Genomic DNA, 12,294 nt, shown 5'->3' on the forward strand with positions numbered 1-12,294 from the left:
TAGATATGTTAAACTTATTCCTCACAGTAAGTTATAACATCAGAACTAAAGAATTTGGGTAATTTTAGCTTAATTACCTACAGAAATAAAAATAGTTACTGAAACTCAGTTTAATGTGTAAATTTTATACTCAGTAAGTCATCATGTCTTGGAAGCATCTAAATTTCCACCCTGGCAAATTTGTTTACTGTTTGACAATGAGCAAATTACCTAAATTTGCTCTCTTTTCTCAAAAATAAAATACTGAAACTATGTTAAAACCCTCTCTTTTATTCATTTAGTCAACAAATAGTATTGATTAAAATAATACTACGTGTCCGTGTAGTAAAATACTGTTTTACAGAATTGTTTTATAGAATAATATGTAAAGTATTTGGTTCAGAATAAGATCTCAATAATCAAAAATTATTTGTATTTGCAATGATTCAAAGAAATTGTAGACTGTAATTTAATGGCCAAGTCTAACTGTCCTTTTATAGCAAGGGTCTAGTGACATCTACTGCATCTTTCTTTCACCTGAACCAGAGAGAGTATCTAGTGATTAAGAGCATGAGCTCTGGAGTGGAAGTACTGAATTTGATTCTGGCCCTTGCACCCACTGGCTGAGTAATTTGGGGCAAGTGTTTTGTTTTATTTATTTTTAGCTTATTTGTCTTCATTTTAATTTGTCTGTAGTGAGAATAGAGAAACTAGCATCTATGTAACTTCATGTCATGAAGATTAAATGAATCAATATAACTAAAGTACTTAGAAGAGTGCCCAGCTGATAAAAGCATTCTTTGGTAGCTGTTATGTGCCCTATATTTTCTTGCATTTAATTTCTACTCTTACACAATACTTCAAGGATTTTGAAAGTAGATGGTATTTAAATCTGAGACAAAAATAAATCTAAGGTCATTTAGTGATATTTATGAACTTCCCATCAAGTGCTTAATATTTTTAATCCTTTTAATGTGGCTTTTGCTAATATGTATAATGAAAATATTTCCCCATATTCTGTTATTACTGATGAATATTGAGTGGAGAATTATCACACTACTGTTGTGTTTTGTATTAAAACAAATTAACAGTGAATGTGGAGTGGAAAAAGGGTCTTTTTAATTTCATTTTGTCATTCAGTACACATTTATTGATCACCTACATTGTGATGAGCACTGTGCTAATATTTGGGTTACAAACTAAATAACACAAAATAAAGAATATGAATAAATAATGACACTCTAAGTCTTTTGGAAGCTTACTTCTATTTGATAAAGGACTGACAAATGGATATGAAAAGTTCTAAAGTGAAAAATGATCAACCTGTTTCGCAAAGCAAACAGGCAAAGCTTCATAGAGAAGGCAATGATGGAGCTGATTTTTAAATGAGTAAGAGTTCTTAACGCAGGCTAAAGGGAAAGAGATTCTAAGATAGAGATGTAAGGAATGGAGATATAAAACAATAGCATGATTTGGGGTCAAAGTTATATTATTATTAGGGTGTAATGTGTGGAGGAGGCATGGCAAGAAGTGAGGCTTGAAAACTAGACAAGGACACTATCATAAAGCGATCTTTAAGACTGGTGATTATTTGGGTTTTAATTTGCTGTCTGTGAATTGTTCCAAGCATCAGAATGATCTGATTAGGATTATATTTTAGAAGAGTAACTGCTGGAAAGAAGCAGCAAAAGACTGGAAGTTGGATTGTTAGTTTAAGTTATTGCAAACAGTCAATGGGCAGACAAAATCAATTTTATTTTGTTGAATGGGATAAAATGCTTTCTATGATAAGATAACTGTAATTCATCTCATTGTAAAAATGGAATTTAAATATGTTAAGGACACAAGCACTTTATGACAAATACTGAGAAGAATTTTAGTAGGGTAGAAAATAATCAATATTTTGATTTCTTACTTTAAAACTTATATTTCATTTGTATAACCTATTGATTTACTTTTATTTGTGATTTTGTTTTTTATAACGTATAGTTTTTTGTCAATAACTTGTTGAAACTTAGTTTAGAGAGTGTTGGGTTATAAAAGTTAGTCTAGAAACAGAAGTATAGAATTTAGAGTTTCTTTTGATTAATGGAATATTTACTTAGCAATTTTGTTAAAATGAAATGTTACTATCATATTTCATCACTGGATATGAAGAGAATTTTTGGCCAAGATAAAATATTTCTCTCATCTAAATGTATTTCTCCTATATTTAAAATTAATGTTTGGATCTTCTAAATGAATAGCAATTTTATTTTATAGCCAATAGAATTCTTCTACATTATTTTGAAATAATATGATTTAGTAGTTGATGCATATTTGAATACTGTATTTGCACAATCCAATTTATTAAAACATAAATTGATGCCGTATTACATTAAAATGTGCTGCCATCTTTTAGGAATTATTAGTGGTGGTTTGACCGTACCATTAACTCAGAAGCTTAGTAGAACTTGTGATGTGGAAGAATACTTTCTGCTGTAGCTCATACTGTTCCAGTAGAAATAGCATCATAAGTCTTTTACTCCTATACATTTCTTTAACAAATTTTAGGTCATTTAATAAATACATTATTGAAAATCTATTCTAATCACTTCTCAACCAATTAGAAAGCTTTATTGGGCTGGATGACCAGCATGGAAATTCAGACAATATACAGTTGATCCTTATCATTTTATCTGCAAATAGTATCCCATATTTGAAAATTCTCTTTATTTGTATCCCCCAAATCAATACTCAGGGCACTTAACAGTCATTTGTAGACAAATGCAGAGCAGCGAAAATTTGAGTCAATCATTGTGCACGTTCCCAGGTGAGGTCAAACAAGGTGATTCTCTGTCTTTTTTCAGCTCTCATACTGTAAACAAGTGTCGTTTTTGCAGTGTTTACAGTCTCTTTTTTTTCATCGTTTTCGTTCATGATTTCACTGTTTAAAATGCTCCCAAGCATAGTGCTGAAGTGCTGTAAAGTGTTCCTCAGTGCAGAAGGCTGTGATGTATCTTATGCAGAAAATACGTGTCTTAGGTAAGTTTCATTCAGGCATGAATTATAGTGCTGTTCACCGTGAGATCAATGAGTTAATGAGGCCTCAACTCATGTTAAGGCTGTGAGTTTTAATGCCTTAAAATCTTAAGGGTTCTTTAGACAAAAATTGACACACAAATGTTATATGTTGATCAGGTGATGAAAATATTGGGACCAGAGGCCCCCAGGAACCTAATTTTGTATTTCCCCCTCAGGCAATGGTTCACTATTTGCTAACTCATTGGTTGCAGCAACTTAATAAAACATAAACCACCATGAATAATGAGAATTAACTGTATTTACAATTTCCAGCTAGTAACTTTGGCTATGTGAGGTAGAAGACACATAAGAGATGTTTTGCTTTCATACATAATATATTAAGCAAAGTTGAAAATGTGTATGAATTCATACTGTGGGGTAGAAAATTCCTGAATCATATATCATATATCATCCTATGTAAAGTAGAAAAAACAGATTGACAAAACCTAACATCTAAAATTTCTTACTCTCTTACCTTAAAATAAGATAGGTGATGTCAGAGATTGAAAGTTATAAAAAGGTATACGTCTCAAAATTAATAACTGAAAAGCTAAGGCATTTGTAGCAGCCTAGATGCAGTAATCCCCCCTTGCATCCTGGAATATATATTTTGAATGTGAACAATAAGGAACTCACATGTACATGGAAAAATTTTTTCTACCACGTTTTTACCGAAACGAAACAAAACAAGAATACTGAATAAAATAAATTATTAATGAGACACATAGAATTAACTTGGGATCAGGGACTAAATGTGGTGTACTGCAAAATCAGATTAAGATGCTATACTTAGGTAGATCTGAAAGGATAAATCTAGCTTTCCCTATAAATCTCCTATTAACCTAAAACAAAGATAATTTAATGTCCAATTCAAATTTAAATTAAAAACCTTGATCAAGTATATACTAATAACAAAAATGTATTTATCCAGGTATCACATAATACAGAAATTAACATACTTCTTTTTAGAAATAATGTGAAGTGGCATAAAGTAGTACTATAAGTGATGTAATATTTGAGATTTTTAATGCATATAATTAGATACTGAGAATTAATAATTATAGTAGGTATAGAGAGGACCTTCAAGATGGTGGAGGAGTAAGATGTGGAGATCCGCTTCCTCCCCGCAAATACATCAGAAATATATATACATGTGGAACAACTCCTACAGAACGCCTATTGAATGCTGGCAGAAGACCTCAGACTTCCCAAAAGGATCTTGGTGCTCTGGCCGGGTGTCAGGCCTGAGCCTCTGAGGTGGGAGAGCCGAGTTCAGGACATTGGACCAACAGAGACCTCCTGGTTCCATGTAATATCAATCAGCAAGAGCTCTCCCAGAGGCCTCCATCTCAATGCTAAGACCCAGCTCCACTCAATGACCAGCAAGCTCCAGTGCTAGACACCCCATGCCAAACAACTAGCAAGACAGGAACACGACCCCACCCATTAGCAGATAGGCTACCTAAAATCACAATAACTTCACAGAAACACCAAAACATACCACTGGATATGGTCCTGCCCACCAGAAAGACAAAATGCAGCCTCATCCACCAGAACACAGGCACCAGTCCCTTCCACCAGGAAGGCTACACAACCCACTGAACCAACCTTACCCACTGGGAGCAGACGCCAAAAACAACAGGAAATACGAACTTGCAGCCTGCAAAAAGGAGACCCCAAACACAGTAAGTTAAGCAAAATGAGAAGACAGAGAAATACACAGCAGATGAAGGAGAAAAGTAAAAACCCACCAGACCAAACAAATGAAGAGGAAATTGGCAGTCTACCAGAAAAATAATTCAGAGTAATGACAGTAAAGTTGATCCAAGATCTTGGAAATAGATTGGAGAAAATACAAAACACATTTAATAAGGACCTAGAAGAACTAAAGAGCAAACAAATGATGAACAACACAATAAATGAAATTAAATTTCTCTAGAGGGAATCAATAGCAGAATAACTGAGGCAGAAGAACGGATAAGTGACCTGGAAGATAAAATAGTGGAAATAACTACCACAGAGCAGAATAAAGAAAGAGAATGAAAATAATTGAGGACAGTTTCAGAGACCTCTGGGACAACATTAAATGCACCAACATTGGAATTATAGGGGTCCCAGAAGAAGAAGAGAAAAAGAAAGGGACTGAGAAAATATTTAAAGAGATTATAGTTAAAAACGTCCCTAATATGGGAAAGGAAATAAGTGCAGGAAGTGCAGAGAGTCCCATATAGGATAAATCCAAGAAGAAACATGCCAAGACACATATTAATAAAACTATCAAAAATTAAATACAAAGAAAAAAATATTGAAAGCAGCAAGGGAAAAGCAACAAAAAACATACAAGGGAATCCCCATAAAGTTAACAGCTGATCTTTCAGCAGAACCTCTGCAAGCCAGATGGGAGTGGCAGAACATATTTAAAGTGATGAAGGGGGAAAACCTAAAACCAAGATTACTCTATCCAGCAAGGATCTCATTCAGATTTGACAGAGAAATTGAAACCTTTACAGACAAGCAAAAGCTAAGAGAATTCAGCACCACCAAACCAGCTTTACAACAAATGCTAAAGGAACTTCTCTAGGCAGGAATCACAAGAGAAGGAAAAGACCTACAAAAACAAACCCAAAACAGTTAAGAAAATGGTAATAGGAACATACATATCGATAACTACCTTAAATGTAAATGGATTAAATGCTCCAACCAAAATACATAGACTGGCTGAATGGATACAAAAACAAGACCCATATATATGCTGTCTACAAGAGACCCACTTCAGACCTAGGAACACATACAGACTGAAAGTGAGGGGATGGAGAAAGATATTGCATGCAAATGGAAATCAAAAGAAAGCTGGAGTAACAATTCTCATATCAGACAAAACATACTTTAAAATAAAGACTATTACAAGAGACAAAGAAGGACACTACATAATGATCAAGGACTCAATCCAAGAAGAAGACATAACAATTGTAAATATTTATGCACCCAACATAGCAGCACCTCAATACATAAGGAAAATACTAACAGATATAAAAGATGAAATCAACAGTAACACAGTAATAGTAGGTGACTTTAACACCCCACATCACCAATAGAAAGATCGTCCAAAATGAAAATGAATAAGGAAACACAAGCTTTAAATGACACTTTCAATGAGATGGACTTAATTGATATTTATAGAACAAAAACAACAGAATACACTTTCTTCTCAAGGGCTCATATGGAATATTGTCCAGTATAGATCATATCTTGGATCAAAAATCAAGCCTTGGTTAATTTAAGAAAATTGAAATCGTATCAGATATCTTTTCCAACAACAGCGCTATGAGACTAGACATCAGTTATAGAAACAAAACTGTAAAAAATACAAACACATTGGGGCTAAACAATATGCTAATAAAATACCAAGAGAACACTGAAGAAATCAAAGAGGAAATCAAAAAATACCTAGAAACAAATGACAATGAAAACACGAGGACGCAAAACCTATGGGATGCACCAAAAGCAGTTCTAAGAGGGAAGTTTATAGCAATACAATCCTACCTCAAGAAACAAGAAAAATCTCAAGTAAACAACCTAACTTTACACCTAAAGCAGTTGGAGTAAGAAGGAAAAAAAAAAACAAAAAACCCAAAGTTAGCAGAAGGAAAGAAATCATAAAGACCAGATCAGAAATAAATGAAAAAGAAATGAAAGAAACAATAGCAAAGATCAATGAAACTAAAAGCTGGTTCTTTGAGAAGATAAACAAAATTGATAAACCATTAGCCAGACTCATCAAGAAAAAAAGGGAAAAGACTCAATTAAACAGAATTAGAAATGAAAAAGGAGAAGTAACAACTGACACTGCAGAAATACAAAGGATCATGAGAGGTTACTACAAGCAACTGTATGCCAATAAAATGGACAATCTGGAAGAAATGGAAAAATTCTTAGAAAAGCACAACCTTCCGATACTGAACCAGGAAGAAGTGGAAAATATAAATAGACCAATCACAAGCACTGAAATTGAAACTGTGATTAAAATCTTCCAACAAACAAAAGCCCAGGACCAGGTGGCTTCACAGGTGAATTCTATCAAACATTTAGAGAAGAGCTAACACCTATCCTTCTCAAACTCTTCCAAAATATAGCAGAGGGAGGAATATTCAACTCATTCTACGAGGCCACTATCACCCTGATACCAAAACCAGACAAAGCTGTAACAAGAAAAGAAAACTACAGGCCAGTATCAGTGATGAACATAGATGCAAAATTCCTCAACAAAATCCTAGCAGACAGAATCCGACAGCACATTAAAAGGATTATACACCGTGATCAAGTGGGGTTTATCCCAAGAATGCAAGGATTTTTCAATATACGTAAATCAATCAATGTGATACACCATATTAACCAATTGAAGGATAAAAACCATATGATTTTTCTAACAACTTTATTGGAGTACAGCTGCTTTACAATGATGTGTTAATTTCTGCTTTACAACAAAGTGAATCACTTATACATACACATATGTTCCCATATCTCTTCCCTCTTGTGTCTCCCTCCCTCCCACCCTCCCTATCCCACCGCTCTAGGTGGTCACAAACCACCTAGCTGATCTCCCTGTTCCATGCAGATGCTTCCCATTAGCTATACACCCTACATTTGGTAGTGTATATATGTCCAAAAAACCCATATGATTATCTCAATAGATGCAGAAAAAGCTTTCAACAAAATTCAACACCCATTTATGATAAAAAACTCTCCAGAAAGTAGGCATAGAGAGAACTTATCTCAACATAATAAAGGCCATATATGACAAACCCACAGCCAACATCCTTCTCAATGGTGAAAAACTGAAACCATTTCCACTAAGACCAGGAACAAGACAGGGTTGTGACTCTCACCACTGTTATTCAACATGGTTTTGGAAGTTTTAGCCACAACAATCAGAGACAAAAGAGAAATAAAAGGAATCCAAATTGGAAAAGAAGAAGTAAAACTCTCACTGTTTGCAGATGACACGATAATATACACAGAGAATCCTAAAGATGCAACCAGAAAACTACTAGAGCTAATCAATGAACTTGGTAAAGTAGCAGGATACAAAATTAATGCACAGAAATCTCTTGCATTCCTATATACTAATAATGAAAAATCTGAAAGAGAAGGAAACACTTCCATTTACCATTGCGACAAAAAGAATACAATACCTAGTAATAAACCTACCTAAGAAGACAAAAGACCTGTAAGCAGAAAATTATGACACTGATGAAAGAAATTAAAGATGATACAAACAGATGGAGAGATATACTATGTTCTTGGATTGGAAGAATCAACATTGTGAACATGACTGTACTACCCAATGCAATCTGCAGATTCAGTGCAATCCCTCTCAAACTACCACTGGAATTTTCCACAGAACTAGAACAAAAAATTTCACAATTTGTATGGAAACACAAAAGACCCCGAATAGCCAAAGCAATCTTGAGAAAGAAAAATGGAGCTGGAGGAATCAGGCTCCCTGACTTCAGACTAAACTGCAAAGCTACAGTAATCAAGACAGTATGGTACTGGCACAAAAACAGAAATATAGATCAATGGAACAGGATAGAAAGCCCAGTGATAAACCCACACACATATGGTCCCCTTATCTTTGATAAAGGAGGCAAGAATATACAATGGAGTAAAGACAACCTCTTCTATAAATGGTGCTGGGAAAACTGGACAGCTACATGTGATGGAATGAAATTAGAACACTCCCTAACACCATACACAAAAGTAAACTCAAAATGTATTAAAGACCTAAATGTAAGGCCAGACACTCTAAAACTCTTAGAGGAAAACATAGGCAGAAACTCTATGACATAAATCACAGCAGATCCTTTTTGACCCACCTCCTAGAGAAATGGAAATAAAAACAAAAATGAACAAATGGGACCTAATGAAACTTAAAAGCTTTTGCACAGCAGAGGAAACCATAAACAAGAACAAAAGACAACCCTCAGAGTTAGAGAAAATATTTGCAAATGATGCAACTGACAAAGGATTAATCTCCAAAATATACAAGTAGCTCATCCAGGTCAATATCAAAAAAAAAACAAACAACCCAATCCAAAAATGGGCAAAGAACTAAATAGACATTTCTCCAAAGAAGATATACAGATTGCCAACAAACACATGAAAGGATGCTCAACATAACTAATCATTAGAGAAATGCAAATCAAAACTACAGTGCGATATCACCTCACACTGATCAGAATGGCCATCATCAAAAAATCTACAAATGATAACTGCTGGAGAGGGTGTGGAGAAAATGGAACCCTCTTGCACTCTTGATGGTAATGTAAATTGATACAGTTCACTATGGAGAACAGTATACATGTTCCTTAAAAAATTAAAAATAGAATTACTGTATGACCCAGCAGTCCCACTACTGGGCATATACCCTGAGAAAACCATAATTCAAAAAGAGTCATATACCACAATGTTCATTGCAGCACTATTTACAACAGCCAGGACATGGAAGCAACCTAAGTGTCCATCATCAGATGAATGGATAAAGAAGATGTGGCACGTATATGCACTGGAATATTAGCCATAAAAAGAAGCGAAATTGAATTATTTGTAGTGAGGTGGATGAACCTAGAGTCTGTCATACAGAGTGCAGTAAGTCAGAAAGAGAATAACAAATATCATATGCTAGCACATATATATGGAATCTAAAAAAAAAAGAAATGGTTCTGAAGAATCTAGGGGCAGGACAGGAATAAAGATGCAGACATAGAGAATGGACTTGAGGACACGGGGTGGGGAAAGGGTAAGCTGGGACGAAGTGAGAGAGTGGCGTTAACATATATACACTACCAAATGTAAAACTGATAGCTAGTGGGAAGCAGCCACATAGCACAGGGAGATCAGCTAGGTGCTTTGTGACCACCTAGAGGGCTGGGATAGGGAGGTTGGGAGGGAGACGCAATAGGGAGGGGAAATGGGGATATATGTATACGTATAGCTGATTCACTTTGTTATACAGCAGAAAGTAACACAACATTGTAAAGCAATGATACTCCAATAAAGATGTTAAAAAATTATATTAGGTATAATCCAATAAACTTATACACATAACAGATTCCATTTTTCTACACTGTTATAATTGTTGTTATGCTTTTGTTTTTGTATTATTTATTGGAAAAATAAATTAGTAGTAGCATCGGGCTTCCCTGGTGGCGCAGTGGTTGAGAGTCCCCCTGCCGATGCAGGCGACCTGGATTTATGCCCCAGTCCAGGAGGATCCCACGTGCCGCAGAGCAGTGGGGCCCGTGAGCCATGGCCGCTGGGCCTGCACGTCCGGAGCCTGTGCTCCTCGACGGGAGAGGCATCAGCGGTGAGAGGCCCGCGTATCGCAAAAAAAAAAAAAAAGAAAAAAAAAATTAGTAGTAGCATCAAAAGTGCTTGGATAGTAAGACAGAAATGTGACTATGACAGACTTTTCCAAAGTCTGATAGTGAAAACAGACACATAAACCATTCTTAAAATTCAAGATTATTTTGTATTTAACCCTCAAAATAACCATATGAGATAAATACTATTTTTTCCCCAGTAAATTAAAGCTATTCATCCACTTATCTAAGACTTATTCCTTTAAAGAATCGAAGTAACCCTTGTAAGTTTAGTGTTTGTAAGGACATGTTTCGTAAATTTAATTGAGGCAAGAATTATACCTTTATGGTGTGCAAATAATTTGATACAATTTATATGACCTATCTTCATTAAAGCAACTAAATAACTCTATGTCATTCTAAATATTATGAGTCATACTTAAAGAGATATAGAACATGTTATTGAAAATTATTTTAAGATACATAAGTAATGAAAAATAAGAGCACATTTTATTTATTATTCATTTTTAATCTTAATTTATAGCTAATACATTTATCTGTTATAATAGCATGATGAATATGAGTATAATTAACATTACTTTCACTAAGAATATTACATAATGGTTTTCAAATACCATATTAATGTAAACCAACCTTTTGTCTTTCTATAAATATATTATCTCACTTTATAGAAGCATAACATTGTACCCTGGGGACTTAATAACAATATGCTATAGGAATATTTACAGTTAAAGATTTTAATTTGCCTCCAGGCAGAGCTAGTGCCCTCTTTCTCTGTAGCTCTAACTCTATGCAGTTGTGTAAGGCAGACCTGGAATGGGAGTTTGAATCTTAGTTGTATAGTAACTTTGGGCAATACAATTAACCTATCTGGGCTTTGATTTTTCTCATCAGACAAATGGAAATAAAGTATTTCATAGCTTTGTGGTAGGGATTAAATTAAAGAATATGTTTGATCTAGTAAAACAGCCTAGGATATATGTTCCTGGTAAGTGTTAGCAATTATTATTACCATAAGCATATTTTATATAAAATATCATGAGTAAATTACTAGCTCAAAGTATTAGAGATTAATGAACCCATCAGAGATCCAATAAAGAGCTACTGAATGAATGAATGAAAGCTCTTACTAATCATATGGACCTAAAATAAGTTGAGAGATATTTATTGGATAACTGTGTGCCACTGAGCCCTGGAGATAGCATAAAGAACAAGACAGATCTGATCTTTGACATCATGGTATTTAAAATCTAATAGTGAAAATAAAATGAAATATATATGTATGTGTATATATTTATATATAATATATTACATTTTTGGCATATGACTATTTACCAGTGCTTTGCAGCTTAATTTTTTTCATCACAAATTATATTTTTAGCACCTCAATTCATTTTATTGCAACTAGAAATATAGAAATTGCTTATTTTTAAATAAATGATATCAAGAGGATAATTATTCAATTTGTAATTTACTTTGAATAATAAATGTGTGACATATCAAGAATAATAAGTTATATAGCATCAAGTATATTCCACAATGATGACAACATGATAAGTTCACCATTATTTTATTTCTCATATACATTATATACATTGTACACATTATAAACATTATACATTGTATACATTATAAACCACATCATTATCCCTCCCATCCACCTTTAACTTTTGGAAGGAAGTAAAAAATAAAAATAATAATAAAAATAAGCCATAACTATAAGAGCTCACTGCAGACAAAAATGTTTTCTTCTTTAAGTAATAATTAATGTATCAACACTAATGTTTAGTATATTCTGAGTGTTGTTTTGAGGGTTTTCCAGATATATCATCTTAAATCCTCACAATAACTCTCTTAAGTAGGTATTATA

This window comes from Delphinapterus leucas, chromosome 1 (assembly GCF_059928025.1).
Source record: "Delphinapterus leucas isolate spDelLeu-1000000601 "Yukka" chromosome 1, BTC_Dleu_Yukka2, whole genome shotgun sequence".
NCBI lineage: Eukaryota > Metazoa > Chordata > Mammalia > Artiodactyla > Monodontidae > Delphinapterus > Delphinapterus leucas.